At 26.3% G+C, this 18,491-nt stretch overlaps 1 protein-coding gene across 1 annotated transcript in view; it reads right to left on the minus strand.

Moving 5' to 3' along the window:
• LOC121120870 (FMRFamide receptor) overlaps positions 1-18,038 on the minus strand; it is a 62,347-nt gene extending 44,309 nt beyond the window's left edge. The window contains exon 1 of the mRNA XM_040715765.2: positions 17,844-18,038. The gene's annotated coding sequence lies outside the window, so the exon portion shown is untranslated. The remainder of the gene's footprint in view (positions 1-17,843) is intronic.
• Positions 18,039-18,491: the final 453 nt, after the last annotated feature.

An 18,491-nucleotide genomic window follows, 5' to 3' on the forward strand; every position in this document is an offset into this window, starting at 1 on the left:
AAGTGTCTAATTTTGCAGAAGGAAAAGGGAGGAAATACAAAAACATAACACACAACACGTTCTAGATCTGTTAATTTTCTATATAATTATTTTACATTGTAATTCAAACCATGAATATTTTTTCTCAAAACAAATATGAATATGTCTTAAAGTAAATTAATTTGTTTTGAAGAAGCTGTATCGTGAACCGTTTACAATATAATTGAGGAATAAGTCACTTTCTAAGATAAAATCGGCAATTCTCAAAACTTTGAGGTCGTTGAGCTACCTCTAAACATTATTTTATTTTGCTTTAACTATATTAATTGTATTTTTTATTAAAAGGATGTTGATTATAAGTATGTGATTGCAGTAATTAGCGGCCTATTGTTTGAATATTTTTGATAGGAAGACAATATTGTACTCTTCAATTTGTGTATTTTTTACATACATGGTAAATCATGCCAAAAACAATCTTGAACGAAAATCCAGAAAAGGAAAAAATCCCAATTTATTTTTAACTAGAATGATAGTTCTTGGGTATTTTACCTCATCCCAAAAATTGAAACAAAAAGATTACAATTGATTACATATGTCTATTAAATATTGGTTTGTATACGTGATGAGGTAAAATACCCAAGAACTATAATTTTAGTTTAGAATCTATATTTGATTTAAGGGGCATATATTATCTCCCATAGGTTCTATAAATAAAATTCATCAATTTCACATTAGTTTATTGTGACGATACCTTTGTGCTACTTCAAGTACAATTTGTTCTAAAGGATTAAAAATAACAATTTGGAGAGATAAATTAACGATACTTTGTTTAAGAATGTAAATATAATCCTTACACAATTTTGAGAAAAAAATAGTTCTAGCTAGCTTTAATAATGATGGTCCACATAATGAAAAATAATAATAAAAATATGACAATTTTAAGCTTACACCTAAATACTCAAACAACTATTTTGTAATTTTTCCCCCTTTCAGATAGTAAAAAAATATTTTTTATTCGGATAGTACTCAAAGTACTAAAGTAGTAGGTAATAAAAAATAATATTTATCTATAACTTCAAAATTGATTTATGAAAGCAAATAAAATTATTTAGAATATATAGAGAGAAAAAGTTTTTCAAAAGTAGAAACAATTAACATAATTGTAGTTTAACGACATAATTGATTTTATTATAGTTGATTACTCAAATGCAGCTAATACAATCTTTTTGAGTAGTTTGGCATAGGAAAGATAAATTAAAAAATAAATATTGATTAGGTTTTGATATAATTTTTGTAGACGATGAAGAAGCAATTTTATTTAATAAAGTCTTATGAACATTGTGTTAGGTATATTCCCTTAAATAGTTTAATAAGTGGTAGTTATTTGCCTCATACTTGACTTTAGAAGGGCATAAGATATCTAATTTGAAGATCTAAATATATTTACTAACATTTTTATTTTATTTGAAAATATATACATATATTTATAGCTTTATTTTACTATTTTTTTTGGATTAGTACAATTCATTATGTACTTAATTTAATTTTCCAGTCATATCCCATTTAGAACAAAATTTATTATTGAAAAAGATGATTAAAGTACATAGTTCGAAAATTATGTTTATCACAATCTATTTCAGTTTTTACTATACAGGGGCAGCAACATATATTTTTTATTTAAAAAGACAATATCACAAGTTTTATTAAAGTTTCTCTATAAATAAATTTTTTGGAGAAGTTTTAGAAGGATAGTTTAGATATGCCATATTTAATAAGTAATATATTTTCTTTAGTTGTGGGTTATTGATCGATTAAGTAATTAGTACTTGGCAATTTTACAAAGATCTTTAGAAATGTTAGTTTTTGCGGAATAAATCCGATTCCAATTATTTCATTCCAACAAACCCTAAAAAATTTCAAATACTTGTATAATACAAGATTGGATAGGACCAAGCTCTCCAGCACTATTTGCAATTAAAGAATTTTATAAAATTTAGACTATGAAAACGAATTTAATAAAAGTTTTTTTTTATATGAAAAATTCAAGCAACTAAATAAATATCCTAAATAGCATTAATTAAAAATCAAAAACTAAATTGTAATTAATTTAATTATATAGAAAATAATGTCAGACAATTACTTGTCGTATTTATTTTCGACAAATGCACATTTCTCACTAGTCCAACCAATGACAGCGACTGAGTGTATTAAAAAAACACAAAAAAACAACAACTTAAGAATCTTCCCTCTAATATGAAACCACATCCACCCGGCTACTTTTTCTATAGCCTGATTGCCACGCACGATAAAAGAACAAGTTATTTTGTTGTAACCTGTACAACTTTTGTCATAAATTAAATCGGACTAAAACAAAAAACCTTCTCCCAGTTGAAAAAGTCATTGTACAAAAAATACCCATGTTTAACTTGATATCGTATCTTTATTTTTGGTATAATTGTTCAATTTTATTTATTTGTTGAGAATGGAAATAAAAGGCTAATCATTGACGCCCTTTCATTACGGGCTTTCTGAAAAAATCAAATCAACATTTTGAATAAAAATGGCTGACTCTTCTTTATTAGCTTTGAATTAGAATGAAAAGGTTTATTTATGGACCAACCCATAGATCAAATTTTACTAGTATGGTTATAAGTACGATTAATTATATATTTAATTTTTTTCTTTTTAACTTTGAAGTTGAAGGAATGACTTCAAATACCTAGAGTAGAAATTTTTGTAAGGAAAAAACGAACACAGGAGAAGGCAGGAGTAAGGCATTTGGTATTTTATACGGAACCGTTGTTAATATAAGCTGCTGATTATATGATTATTTTGGAGAAAAGAAAAAATGAATAACTGCTATAAAGGCGAGAAAAATCAATATAAAAAATATCATAGTTAAATTTAAATTTATTTATGATTACAGTTTAAAAATAATTAACAGCAAAGATGGGTGCAAATACTTACTTTAGGTTGAGAAGTTAACACCACGACGACTTATTCAATAATTAACAAAAAAGAAGAAGGAGCATACGGTTGTTTTATAAAAATTTTAAATCCTGTGATTTTTCCTGATACAGATTTATAAAAATTTAAATGCTTCAGTCAAACTTTCCTTATTTCATTTAAATACTTATAAATTAAATTAATGGATTTTGATTAAGTAATATAAATTTTTTAATAACAAATACACAAAAACAATGAATTTAAGGGTAATATAAACATTAAGCAAATATTTTCGTTATTATAATCACAATTTTTTTTTTTAAATAGATGAAATGCACCATTGAAAAAGCTCAAATTGTTCATTAATCTGCATACATAGATCTGTAAAATCTAATATGGAAAAAGTTTTTTAACCATGCTCATAATATGAAAAAACATTGTCATTATTTTAATACAAAGTAACTGAGGGATATTTTAATATTATTATATTTGTAAAAAGTAATCTAGCTTTTTTGGAGATATATATTATGAAACTAGATAAATGACACCATTTTTTATGTTTTTAATAATAAAGTTTTATTCTGTGTAAACTTGATTCTACATATAAAAGTTTCAAACACATACACCTATTTTTTTTATTTCTTTGCGGGTATGCAAATTTTTGCGAAGAAAATTATTTGATGCAACGCAATTTAAAATAACAGAAGAAATTGGAATGCCAATATGTATGAAATATTTACACAAATTACTCATGGGGATCAACAAATTTAGAGTAAGACTATGTAACAAAATAGATTTTTTTCCAAACATATATCAGAAGTGTAGGAATACTGAAACAAGCAAAAATAGTTGTTTTAAAAATGAGTCTGAAGTGTATTTGTAATTTTTTGGTCAATAGTTATCAATTTCTATTATCAAATTATTTTGATTAATCTTTGGATGACGCAGCAAATTTCAATTATTTTAAAGTTAATATGGGCAGTAACTTAAAAATCAAAAGCCAAATATTTTTTTTCAAATTATACATAATAATCATGAATATATACTAAAAATTTTAATACAAAGTGTATAACTGAGCTCAATTCTTCCTTTTGATTTTTGTTCACGAGTGTGTTCATTTTGATGCGCCTCCAAGCATTGAAGGAAGACTTAATTATAATAAAAGTTTACTATTTTGTTGAAGGGTTAGTAATTTTTATGTAATTTGGGAAATTTGTGAAGTTAACAGCTTAGATCTAGTTGAAAGTCAATAAAATTAAAATAAACAACAAATATTTTTAAGAAGATGAAAGTAAATGTGTTTATTTTTATAAATTGAAAAATATTTATTTAAAAAAACACATTAAAATGCAAGTTTTATTTAAAAAGTAAAAAAACAAACCCCAATTTCACAATTAGATTGTACTTTTTTATGACTATGAAGCTTAAACAAATACTAAAAAAATTATTGATAAAGTGTCATTTTTTTACAATAAAAGGATTATATAATATATAATAAATTTTAATAAATGGTGTAAATGTTCTTTTAATTTGTCAGAAAGAGTTCCATTAATGAAATATAATTACATATTATAATACACTATGACTCTATTCGACTTTTTAATTGTCTTTTAAGTAAATATATATATTTTATTTTTCATATTAAAGATAGAATATAATTAGCAGTTTCATATATTTCTACAAAAAAACAAAGAAAGAATGATATTCTAGAATATAATCAGAAATGCCATTGAACAGCGTATTGTGAATTGTTTTTTAGGTGTTCTTAATTTTGGAAATATATATGAAAGTACCATATTATTTGCTATAAATATAACAATACTTGACAGTAAAAAAAACACTTCAAGCTAACGATCTTTGAACAATATAATACTTTATACAAACAATATTATTAACTTTTTCTTTTTTCTATAATTATGAATATTTAAGTGTTTTATATTGTTTTTTTGTTGTTTTTTTTAATTTTTGCCATATTATAAAACTTTTATTTATTTTAAAATGCATAATAAACTCATTGGTTATTTTTGGACGTGTTAATATACCCAAAAATATAGAATATCATTGATATATCTTGTTTCTATCATATTTTTACCTCAAATGTAAATTATAACTTTATCAAATACATAATTTTTTTTGGAGTAATCAACAAACTATATCGTAATTTATTGCGGCTTCAATGAAGCCTTTTTATGCATCCTTGTTTTAAATTTATTCCCACGATAAACATAAAAACAGAAGTTGAAAGGAGAGTGGGAGATGTCTTATTCTGTATTGTAAAAGTCTTGTTGAATCATAGGTATTGCTTCAAGTTGAAAATTATACATCTTCTATACACTACAAAACTTGAAATTATTTGATCCAAATACTACTATAGTAAGGAATTAGAAGATATTACACATAATGGTAAAAAATAATTCTATTCGTTATATATTTTTTACTTCAATCACAGTCATAACCACTGAAGCATAAAATATAATCTGCATGTATGTAAAAATAAAAATAAGACCAATTTAAAATTAAAGTCATTATCCTGATAATTTGAAGAATGTATTTAAGAAGAGCAGCTTAGCTCAAATGACTTAGCTCAGCTTTTGTAGTAGGAAAATAAACACAAATATCATGTTATCTAATACATATTATATTTAACTGTATAAGGTGTAAGTGTATACTACTAACGTCTTTTGGGTAGTATTGCGCTTGGCTGGTTCAGCATTGAATCTTCTTGCGTCGAGTATAGAGGTAATGAAACACCATCTTATATCACTCTGAAAAACTGTTCAGTGAATTCGATCGTGCCTGACGCTCGCTCAAAAACAAATTCTGTGAAAGTCGTCCAAAAACGGCCGTTGTGCAAGATAACATTGAGCCCGTGCGTGAAGTGATAATGCAAGATCGTCATGTGACATATCGGGAGATTAAAGCTTCCTTGGGAATTTCTTCCACCAGCATACATTCGATATTGCATTTACACCTGGCTGTAAAATAGATTTGTTCTTGTTGGATCCCGCATAATTTGAAAATAGTCCAAAGAAAGGGTTGTATCGATTGGTGCAAATAAATGTTAAAAAAATAAGCTCACAGTGCTTCAAAAGACGTTTATAAGATCGTCACAGGTGACGAATCATGGATCTATTCGTATAAGTCCAAAACAAAACAACAATCGATCGTGTGGGTATTCCATGACGAGCCAACTCCAACAAAAGTTGTTCGTGGAAGAAGCACTTCGAAGCAAATCGTCGCCTGTTTCTTTTGTACTACATTGAATTTTATTTGAAACTTGTGTGTGCTCGTATGGATGATAAACCTACTTTTATAAAAACGGAAATAAATGTCAACTTGCCTCACAGTCAGAATCATATAATGAAAGACTAATCTGCTAACAAGAACAATCAATTCCAATTCTAAAATTGTTGATATTCTGATTCACTGCACCCTCAAATAATTGTTATTTTGAAGAGAAAAAAAACTTGGAGTTAATAAACGGCTTTTCAAATTTGGAATTGAAAAGTAGTGGACCGTCAAAACACAAAAACTAGTTTGCATCACTTTTTTAAATTTAAGTCCATATTACATATATTCTCTACGACAAATTATCCCTAATTTTTATCCAAAATACGTTACTTTAGCGACTTTATCATAGTTTCACTAACAAACATTAACTTATACAGAGAAAATAAAATTTTCATTATACTATAGTTTGAACAAATTTAATATAAAATATATACTGTAATATTGAAGATTTTGGAGTTGCGTCAATAAAACATTATTTAAGAAGATTTTTGCCTACCACATAAGACCAACATTTGTTATAGTTATTTAAGCTGTGGAACAAAGAAATTACTCAATATATTTGAATATAATAATAATTACCCATTAGAGCATTTTTTTAAATAATAATTTAGCGTATATTCACGATTTAGAAACATACTTTGACTGGACGAACAATATAGATGAAAATGAGAGTTAATAAATGATGCAGCATTTAAAGAATTTATTTTGTTATCTTGATTACAATTCCTAATGTTAGCAATCATATAAATATTGAGTAAAGTATTGTAAGGTAATATTTCTAATAGCTTTATATCGTATAAAAAATTAAAGAATACACCTTATTTTACAATTTAAAAAGATCAAATTGTTAATGATATTTTAATTTGAACTTTTATCTACGTATATAACATTGAATTTATGAGCAATACACGTTTACAAAGAAAAATTCTATATAATTAAATTAGTTATATGACACATTGTAATCAATATCTTAGGGGCAAGGAGATTATCAATAGTTTGAATTATTGTTCAAAAAATTGTTGGTTATCATTACTCATTTTGCCATATTATGAGCTGAATTATATTTGATTTCGAAACGCTTCCGACGCAGCCTTGTGGCATTATTAGATACGATGGTGCTAACCATTAAGGATGTAATATTGTCAAACCCTCGTGAATATATGTATCAAAAAAATATTTAAGTTAGTAATCTGAAATATATAAGTACTTTTAGGTGTTATTCATCTTTATTTTCATAATTCAAACGTATTATGACCATAAATCACTAAAGATTTTACAATGATTTCTGTCAGTGGATACATGTATATAAAAAAGTTGCCAAAATATATCTGTATTTTTTATTATCATACACAAAGATCTATAAAATTTTGACTTCCCTAAGAGTCATATAGTGAAAATAATCTTCATACAATGTCATCGTGAAAGTTAATTGCAACAGATGTTATGTTTAATTATATGCTAGTTGCTTTGAAGATTTTCACACAAAATATATAAAGTAAAAAATATATAAAATAATTGCATTAAAATTTGGTATTAATTATTCATTAGTAATTTTTTAGCAACATTTGCAAGTATGTTTCACTAAATTATTCAAATAACAATGAATATAATATGAATTTAATTTCGATAACATATCTAAGAATAGAATATTTTTATCAATAATGTCTAGGAAAAGGTTATACAGTGCCTAAAAACACACTGAAATGGGATGCAAATGGTAAAATACCAAAAAATATCCTTGAAAAAATTATTTTTACATCGGAAATTTTTTTGTATTCCATCTTCAACATTCTTTATAAAACAATATATCATTATCAGGTAATTACTGCTTTTAATTGAAATCTAACAATGAAATCATTCAACCAAAAAAAATTGTAAATACATCGTGCACAACCAATGAAAAAAATATTGACTTTTTTATCTTGTTATATATCCATCTTAAAATGAAGACGAAAAAGGGGAAATAGAAAACGAGTGATAAATGTCTTATTCTGTATAGGACATGTCTTTTTAGATTATAATTTATTTGTTAATAAATAATCTATTCTCTACATACTGTAATATTCGTTTCTATTTAGTATTTTAGACAATGAGTATACATATATAATTCATCACTGTAAATAGTCTTATACATGAACATTTATATTTATAGTATCATATGGAATCTACCAATGAAATCATTGAACCAACAAGAATTGAAAACACATCGTGCAAAAAAAATACATAACAAATAATCAAATAATTTTTGTTTATTACGAAAATCTCCCTTTAAGTTTTAGAATGGGTTAAAGAAAGTAGGTGAGGGTGTAATTAAATCATAGAATAAACTACTATTTCTTTTAAGCCATAAGTTAGATAATATAAGCAATGTATGAATTTCCATATCAATGTATGCATATTTAAATCCCTTTAATCAATTTCTTTCCAATTTTTAATATTTTTTAAATACTGATTTGACTTTGACATTTCCTATTGTTTTATTTACAATTGATCCCCACCACTAAATTTCTACAAATATATTGCTCAAATAAACTAACTTTTTATGTTGATCAAAGTCCAATGTTCCTTATGGATATTTGACGTTTTAATTGTGAATTGTATTTGCTACTTTTAAAAATACATATTTTAAATAGCTTCGAGTGTGAATTTCATAATAATAAAGGATAACACAGATGTATATACCAGGGTAATCATTATTATTTACTCATCTTTAATATGCCAATTTTAAGAGTTTAAAATTCATTTTGTACAATTTAACTATGAGCAATGTTGTAGAACACATAATTGGCTGTAGTTTGCTAAAAACCATTGTCGTGGTCGCCACCATGAGCATACAGTACAATAAGAGTATTGAAATTGTAGCTCCCCTCCGAGCGGGATTGTCTCAAAAGGCCATTGGGGAGTAGACTGGGGCCTTGAAAAAGACGATTTACATTGTATTAATGTATGCTTCCATACATTAATACAATGTAAATCATGGTAAATGGTCTTCCTCTAGGTCCCAGTTTTCTCCCCGTATGATATGTAAAAAAATCTGATATAAAAATAAACTCATACAACTACACACTATAAAATATATACTAAGGACTCATTTTTAACAACAAGAGTGGTGAATCTAATATTAAATAATAAAATAAAAGGGAAGTACACTATACAAATAAAATATTATGAATGTGACTTTAATTAGGCGTGTGTTGATAAAGCTCTGCCATGGAGTAAGTTATTTTTTTGACTAAGGTAATACCTGACTCATCATGTCATATTTCGTCCTTCATTATTTAGCTGCGATCTTTGACACCTCAGATTTTATAAGCCTATCCTAAATTCCTCTCAAATAACATTTATTACCGTGCATCACTTTTGAGTATATTTTCAAATTGTCAGACATCCTCTTCAGCGACGAGAAGACCTGGACCTGGAGAAGTATGAGGAACAGACGAATGACAGGTAATTAAGCTTTGGAGACATTGTTAAATCAATGAGGACACTTCATACGACATAGATCCTTTCTCCGCCATGTATTTGGGCTTTGGGGTCTCTGTTAGGAAGGAACCTCTTTTGATGGAAATACACTTTTCCGGGAGGATGGTGCGTCTGCACACACCTGAAAAAGGTATAGGATTGGTTGGCCAATAAAATTTCCTACTTGCCAAAACATTTTCGCCCCCTACAGCCCTAATGACAACCTCCTTGACTACAACTTTTGGATGTATGTCGAGAGGAAAATCTGCAGTACCCGTGGTCCCAATACCGTGGCATCTAAAGCTAATATCACCCAGCACTGGACGCAATATCAATCAAGTACAATTACAGTATGTGTCAGGCCTTCTGCAGATGCCTGGAAGCCATGATTGCCGTGAAGGGAGGCTATCCTTATGATTAAGAAAGTTCAGTTAAACATCTATTTATAGTATTAATTTTGTTTAAATTCTATTTTTGATTAATAAATTATATGTTGTTGAAGATAAAATACAAAGTGTTCAGATTTTAATGAACCATCCGGTAGTATTATTGAAAACTGGACAATTTTTATTTGTGTAATTTTTGAAAGCTTTTTTGTACAAAAAGCTAACAGTATTTTCTTAAACATTTATTTTTTTATCAACTCCATACAATTGGACACAACACTGGTATAAAATCATTTTTCTACCGTAGATGCATACCGCTTCTTTATAAAAAACATTCTTTGTAATTATATGATGCACAAATATCCATGCTGTTAAGTCTATGTTTGATTAACAGAAGAATAAAGCCATATAAAAGTTTATAAATAGTGTTATTTTATTTGTAAAAATATACTTAAACATATGTATATATTAAATTATATTATATTGAGGTTAATAACGGTGATGATATTTGAGATTATGAAGGTAAGTACTTGTAATTATGCCGTTTATATATTTTTTTAAATTACATGTTTATAAAATGTGTCCCTGCAAATCGCTGAGTATTGAGTTTAAGTGAAGAAATCTCCTGTAAATAATGATACGTTGAAAGTAGATGATATAAGTTATTCGATTTTTTCTATTGGACAAAAATAAATTTCCAGAAATTTAAGTTTTGTTCAAGTTAAATTGCTAGTTCTCAATTTGCACAAGTCCAAATTAGATAATTTTTTTAATAATTTGTAAAATATTTTATTTAATCCGAATCTGATAAGGTCACATTGACACTAATGTATTAACAGAGTAGTATCAATACGTGTGTTAAGTAACTCCTTAGATTTTTATCAAAATTATACCCAACACTTTGTTACCAGGTTTATTAACGTAAAAGTAATTGAGAAATCAAAGTTGTACAAAGAATTGATTTAATTTTTTTAATAAAATCTACGTAGTTTATTTTTTGATTTGCTGAAATCTAAAAATGAGGTATTCTTTAATTTTTGAAATGTTTTTCCGATGGATCTATAAAGTATTAATTTTGAGTAAGAATTTATTTAATTTTTTTAAATATACAAAAATATATTTGAATTAACCTCTCTATTTAAAGCAATTAAGGTTTGTATATTGGCATATTGATTCACAAATCCTATACTTGCAGGAGTTTTTCTAAATTATTTCTCAGCCTGAGCTAGGCTTAATGTTTCAGAGATGATCTAATGTATGTACAATGTATATACAAAACTATGATAAAAAATTGAGAATCCTTTCAGAATATGATATATATAACGTCTTATGTCAAAAGAACAACATCCCATAATTTATATATATATATGTAATTTTCATCTTTAGTTATAGTGATATAGTTTTTTGTATCTCTTCCAGCGTCTAAATTGTCAATGGGGCCCAAACCTGCATGAAAAAATTAACAAAAACGTAATTTTTACGAAATTAAAAAAAGACAACTCATAATTACAGATGTTTGGAAACTAAATTTAGCCATATTTTTATTAAAGATGTACTCCTTCATAAGCAATAATATCCTGAACATGCCGGCAAACAGATTGGAAGCTCTTGATAACGAAGGCTTGTACATGACGTACAACGGTGTCATAATAAAAATTCTGTTGTGAGGTGCAGGAGACATTTTTCTTCAAGATGTCTCAAAATGCAAACTCCAAGGGATTGAAGTCAGGGCTGGAGAAGAGTCCCATGGAGGATGGCCAGAAGTCCGTCATATTATTACTACATAAATTCTTATTTCTCTTGATCATATGACCTGTAAAGGATTTATTGATTTTGTAGATAGTCCTGATGGAGATGCCAACAGTCTGTACAGCCTTCATGACACCGACATGAAGGGGATCTATTGCTCATTTGATGTTATACCAATATTTTTGCACATAGAGGCAAGGTATAAAAACAAAATTTGTTCACTGTTGTTTCAGTTGGGTAATGAATCCCTTTAATTAAAAATAACATGCGAAAATTTGTAATTATGTTTCGCTTCAAGTTTTGGTCCCAATTTTTTATATATTTATGTATAAATTTTATTGTTGGATCATTCCTAGGTCTGCGTTGCAAATCAATCTTTTCTCCCCTCTCTCCTTTAATCTTATATTAGGTCAAATATTTTTCTCCAAACCAACTTCAATACATAGTACTAAAATACAGATAAAGTTTGGTGTTGAGACAGACATATTCATTAGTGTTGAAGCAGTCTAAAAAAAAGATATAAATCAGGCTTTTCCGTCAAGTCCTGATTTATTATATCTAATTATAATCAACAAAACCAATAAATAACGTGCGAAACAATAAAAAAAAGGTAGATCAACATAAATATATTTGACTTCTATTAGTTAATGAATCTAAATAACTGTACATTAGAGCAATTTGCTTATCAACTTTAGATTATGGCTAGTCTGCTAAAGTTGTATTCCTACAATACAACTTATGCAAAGTTTCAATGATACAAAGCTTCTAGGTAATATTTTAATCTTTCCTTCGTAAAATTGTCAAGGTTTCTTTCGAACATTACCAAAAAAAAGATATGGAACGTATAAAACTTCCTTACTTTTCCTTACTTTTTGCTCCAACAGATCACTTTAAAAATAAAGTTTTGATTTATGTTCATTTTGAAGGCACCAAATGTATAGAAATTTTTATATGTATAAAAAAATACTTTATTTAGTTCTAAATTAATGACTTTTGTACTTGTTTCAAAATTGATCGATATAGTCAAATCAAAGTTCACATTGTTCAACAATGAATATTTTTCTTACTACAATACAACTTTTGCAGAATAATTTAAATCGTTATTTGAAAAAAGGTTTTTTTCAAATTTGTTATGCCTCAATTTTTTCCATGGGAAAACTCAAAAATGTAATTTTATATCTGTAACTTCATCCACACAGAGTTTTGAGCTTTGTTACCAGACAAAATTTGGTCAAAAATCGTCGTGAAGATTTTTCTATTTGATATTGCAGTTAGTTTAATAATTAACTGTAGGATTAATTTAAAACATCCATTGCTAACTATTGAGCTGTGTTATTAAATTCTTTTTAAATTTGTACTAGTTTTGTTATTTAAAAATGTTATATGATATGTAACATCTTCAAATTCTGATTTTTAAAAAACTTTAATAATAATAAGGTAAAAGAAAAATCTCACTGTAAAAAAAAAGTAAAAGATTTATAGACTTGAGCAATAATATGAGAAGTATAATTTATTAATATAAATAATTTCACATTGAATGGTTTATACAGATGTAGTGCTTATAAAGTTAATCAAATGTTATAATTATGTTGCATAAATTAGTTACTTATTGAGTGGTTGCTGTATTTTATCATGATATATATCATGTATCGAAGAACAATTAATGTTTGACCAAATTTTTAGTAAAACATTATTAGGATCATGAAACCCAAGTATTTACAGCAAGTTATGGTGGTAGCTATGGTACCATTATGTATCCTTTAATCTTTAAGCAGGGATTGAAGGTCAACGCAAAGGTCAATATTAATGTTCAGCGCACTAACGTGTTTCTTGGATTTGCAGCATTATAATAGACCGACTATTATTTTATTTACAAGACGGAGCACCCTGTCACACAGGCAAAAGAACACTCAATTTTCTTGATTCAAAGAATGGGATGTATATCCTGCACAGCATTAGGTCTTTTAAATCGCCGGAATTGAACATTTTAGAATACTTTATTTCAGAAAACACAGAATCACAAGATCCCTAAAAGCTGTGATTAGGAGGTAATTTCTTACTTTACCCTGTAGAGCGGTCAAGAAGGCAGTGAGACGTTTCTTGGGACGTTGTGAATGTGTTGTCAGAGCTAACATCAATTTCATCGAATGAATGTCAAATTTAGTTTATAATATCAATTTTTGGGGAAAAAATTAAATATCTCAATAAAAAAGTTAAACTAGTAATAAATATACTTGTAAAATATTTACAACATGACCATTGTTTAAAAAATAAGGTGGAAATCACTCTCTAAATTGTCAAAATCTAGCGTCTTTTATTCGTCATTTTTCTTTTATGTCTTTAAATATGTATTATTGCTTAATTTTGTCTCCCTTAAAAAAATATTTTGGGATAGATCAACGTCTTTAACCCTCTGTTATTTAACAACTTTTTATAATACAGACAATTAAACTGGTAAAATAATATCTAACAATAAAGCCTATTTATATACATGATAAACAGTTGAACTCTAATAATAATTACATTATTTTAATTTTGTACTATATTTTTGATATTTAATTCATTTTGCACAAGTAAATATTAGTTTAGTTACCAAAAAAACTTGTAAGAAATTTAGATAAATTAAGAAAGCATAAAAACTTATTTAAAAAAAAATCTTAACAACTCTGAATTTGGAGTTTCAAAAAGATAAAATTTGTTATTCTTAAAGTAAAACGTTGATTTTTTTATTTTGAATAAAAAAATTAACAATTTGAATAAACAAATTAGTACTCATAAGTTGTTGATGAGATTGCGTGTGTTCAACACAGTAAAAGTTACATAATTATGACTTTGTATTTACTGTTGTATGCCTCAGTAGTCACATTGAAAAGAGAAGAAATCAAAAAGAAAAACAATAAAAAGCTATTAAATCAAAAATTTATATTTTTGCAAACGTAAACAAAAAGTGCAAATTGGATTAAGTTGACCTTGGTGACCTTTTGGTGACGTTTTTTCAAAGATAAGTACATATTTTACCAAATTTTATCAAAAAGTTTAAAAATTAGTTTTCTATAAAAAAAATTGCAAAAAAAAGAATAATTAAATGAATCATTTTCATAAAAAAAACCCTCATAAGTACTTTGTGGCCTAGGTCAACCCACCATAATAGTAAATAGAGAGAAGTAATCCCATATTTTGAGGATATTTAATATTTCTAACTTTATAAGTTCATATCTCTATTATGAATCAATGAAGTTATTTTGAACATTCCATATGCTCAATATATAAGTAATAACTATTTTGTATGTTTTTAAGTAGTTCAAAATGAGTTATGTGTGATAACCCATTTTATTAAAATAAGTTTAAATTTTGAATCCATTGGAATGCCTATAACATTTTTTCTAAGTTTATCTTCTAAACATATATAATCCCTAAAAATTTTGAATCCTTTCATTTTTTGGCAAAACTGGCATTATCGTTTCCCATGGTTTACTTTGCCTAATTTTTGTTTTTCTTGAGATGGAATTACAACTTTAAAAATAGATATATTTTACTTAGTATTGAATGTATTCAATTTAGTTATAAATATAACAATTCAAAATATGCCTATTTATAATTTTTCAAATATATTACTTCATTGGTTTGACAGATACATGTAGCTAATTATTATTTCATAAAAAATCAATTATGGGGATAGCGTCATATTTTTTTTTTAACTAAAACAATAAACAAACCGTCATGAAATTTAAAGAATATGAAATATCACTTTAAAATTTTACGAATTTGCATATTGTATATCCATAAATATTTTATAAAATATAAAGTAATTGGTGTTGTGCATGTCCTAAGTTTATTTGGAATCAGCAATGTACTGTTTCTAAAATACATAATTGAAACGATGAATTAATTTATGACTCATTATTCTTAAAATAAGAGCCTTAACTTTAATAACTATTTATCTAGTTGAAGTGTAATATAAAAATTTACTAAAACATATTTATCCATTGTTAAAAGCTATAAGATTTTCAGTAGTGAAACACAAAAGTATTCATATTTTTAAGAATTTGTTTACCTGCAGTTAAAATTCAAAATCACGTATATATTTAAATTCAACTGGATAATCGTTATTTTACAAATATATATATATATCAAACGTAATTTTACTTATAAATTCCATATTGACAGAGAATTTTTATAGGCATTTTGTTTTGAATATACTTTTTTCTTGATATAGTATGAAATATAACTTTGTAAGTTGTTACTTTATTAGTCAAACATTTTCATTAAATTTTTACGTATAAAGTCTACGTTATATATATAAATGAATTACTCAAGGAAAAAATACTGTATCGTTTCAAAATGGTTAATAAATTTATTCAAAATATTATTTTTTTTGTTTATTTTCTAATAAGTCTTGTTGCCATTTTGATTGAATAACAAAGAAAAGATTTTTTTATCGTAAATTTGCTAAATGTATCTTTGTAAAAATATTTAGATCTTGCAAAATGTTATATTAAGTATGAGTTATATTTTGTCTAAAAAAATACAAATTATTTGTTATCTGATAAAAAAATAACTATCATTCAATAAAAAATAGTTCGATCCGTTAAAATTATAATAGCCATTGTACGTCTGCAAATCAAATTCAATGAATTTATTATCCATGTGTGTTAATTTTGCAAGGCTAATAATGTAAAATATGTATTTATCAAATATAGATGAATACGTAGAACAGACAAAGAACAATATTATATTTTTGGCTCAATTACTCTGAGCTGGTTGAACTTAGATTAACCAAATTTTAACACATTTTCTATTTTTCGAATTTTATTTAATGTTTTATCCGTGAATAATTTACCTCTAAAATGGCATTTAATGGTGACTGTCAAAAGTTGTCACTGTACCAGTAGCCAAAAAAAGTTGGCGAAATAAAATTATAAAATTTGAGTAACATATTATATAGTTAGACTAGATAATCTTTTTTGACGAATAAATAACATATTTTTAGATGATGTTGACTTATTAAATTTCAATACGTTATAGTATGAAGTTTAAGTATAATAAGATTATTATAATAAATGACTGATCCGTATTATCGATCGGATAAACTCATTCCAAAAAACTATGCTTCATTTGAAGTTTAATTATAAAAAAATTAAAAAATTGCCAGTTTCAGCATTTGTTTAAAATTTTCCCTGTGTACTATGTGTTACAATAGCTCATTCTTTCCTTAAAGAGTGAGTTTTGAATTTTCATGAAATTATAACAAGTAATGATAAAATTAACCATAATTCAAATAATATTAGTTAGAGGAAAGATTGGAAAAAATAACTTTTTATTACAAAAGAAAATGATCATTAAAGATATTGATTTTACCAATTAGAAACAGTTTTTATCCAATATCCCAAAGAAAGGCTTAAAATAACTATTTTTTTCCACAAGAATCTTTATATTATAATGCAATTATGATGTAAATATTATGAATTTAAGTTTTTTGATGTGTATGAAAAATAGACTGTGTAATTGTCACGTGTTGCAAATGTCATTGGTCTTCTTTTTATAATATGTGCAGAAAATTTACATATTGGTTCGACAGTGTTGAAAATACTTAGTCATTGTTATTTGATACCTTTCAATTTAATTTAGCTTTGAGTATATGTATATTCAAATGTGACATGACAATGAGTATTACAAATTTGCTTAATTGAGGCAACATGTTCTCAATATGTTTCGAAGGGTCCTGATGAGTTGAATAATGATATTCCAAAAATCTTAAAATATTGCTTTTGTAAAAATAATTTCTTGTAAATGGTGTTTTATTTAAAAAAAATATATACCTAGTTTATAAAGTACTGTAGACAAAGAAATTGTTTTATTATTAAAATTGTTAGCTTATAGAATTTGAGTTGAATTGTGATACTCCAAAAATCTCAAAAATATAGCTTCTGTTTAATAATTTTTTTGTAAATGGTGTTTTATTAAAAAATATATATACTTAGTTTTAAAATCTCTTAGATTAAAAAAATATTTTATTCTAATAAATGTTACCTTCTCTACAAGAGGTTGATTTTTGAATAACGAGTTGATCTATGAATACCCCATTGGCTCTTTACTGGTTAAAATCAATAAATGGGTGTCCATCAATATTTCAGTCAAACGTATAATTCTGTACTGAAAAATATATTTAATTAGTTGTTGGTACTTGAGTCAAAGTTTCTTCTCTTACGGAGAATATTTTTTACTATATCAGTAGTTGATAGCCCCCTCTCTTCCCCCTCCTCCCCCCCCATTCCAACCATTCATTTCCTCTAGAAAAATCGCTTCTCCTTCTTGAAAGCACGCAAAATATTTATATTTTTTTTTGTCTTTTTCGCTCAGTGGAGGAAGAATCACGAATGTCGTTGATTGTATTTATATCGTTCAGAAAAATATGCATATATTTTATAAATATAAAAGTTTTGATACAAAAAAAAAGCTCTTCCGTTTATCAAATTATATATTATTTACCAATATATCTTACGAATGTCTATCTTTATCAATGAAGTGTAAACATGGCAAGTCCTAGAAGGGGAGAGGGATATAAGAGCTACCCATCTGTATATATTTAAAATAAATAACGCTGTTCTGTTAACAGGTTATATTAAAAACTAAAATTAGCTATAATTTTTTTCATAGTTTAAAAATTTATTTTTAAAA

Source organism: Lepeophtheirus salmonis, chromosome 6 (genome assembly GCF_016086655.4).
Source record: "Lepeophtheirus salmonis chromosome 6, UVic_Lsal_1.4, whole genome shotgun sequence".
NCBI classification, from domain to species: domain Eukaryota; kingdom Metazoa; phylum Arthropoda; class Copepoda; order Siphonostomatoida; family Caligidae; genus Lepeophtheirus; species Lepeophtheirus salmonis.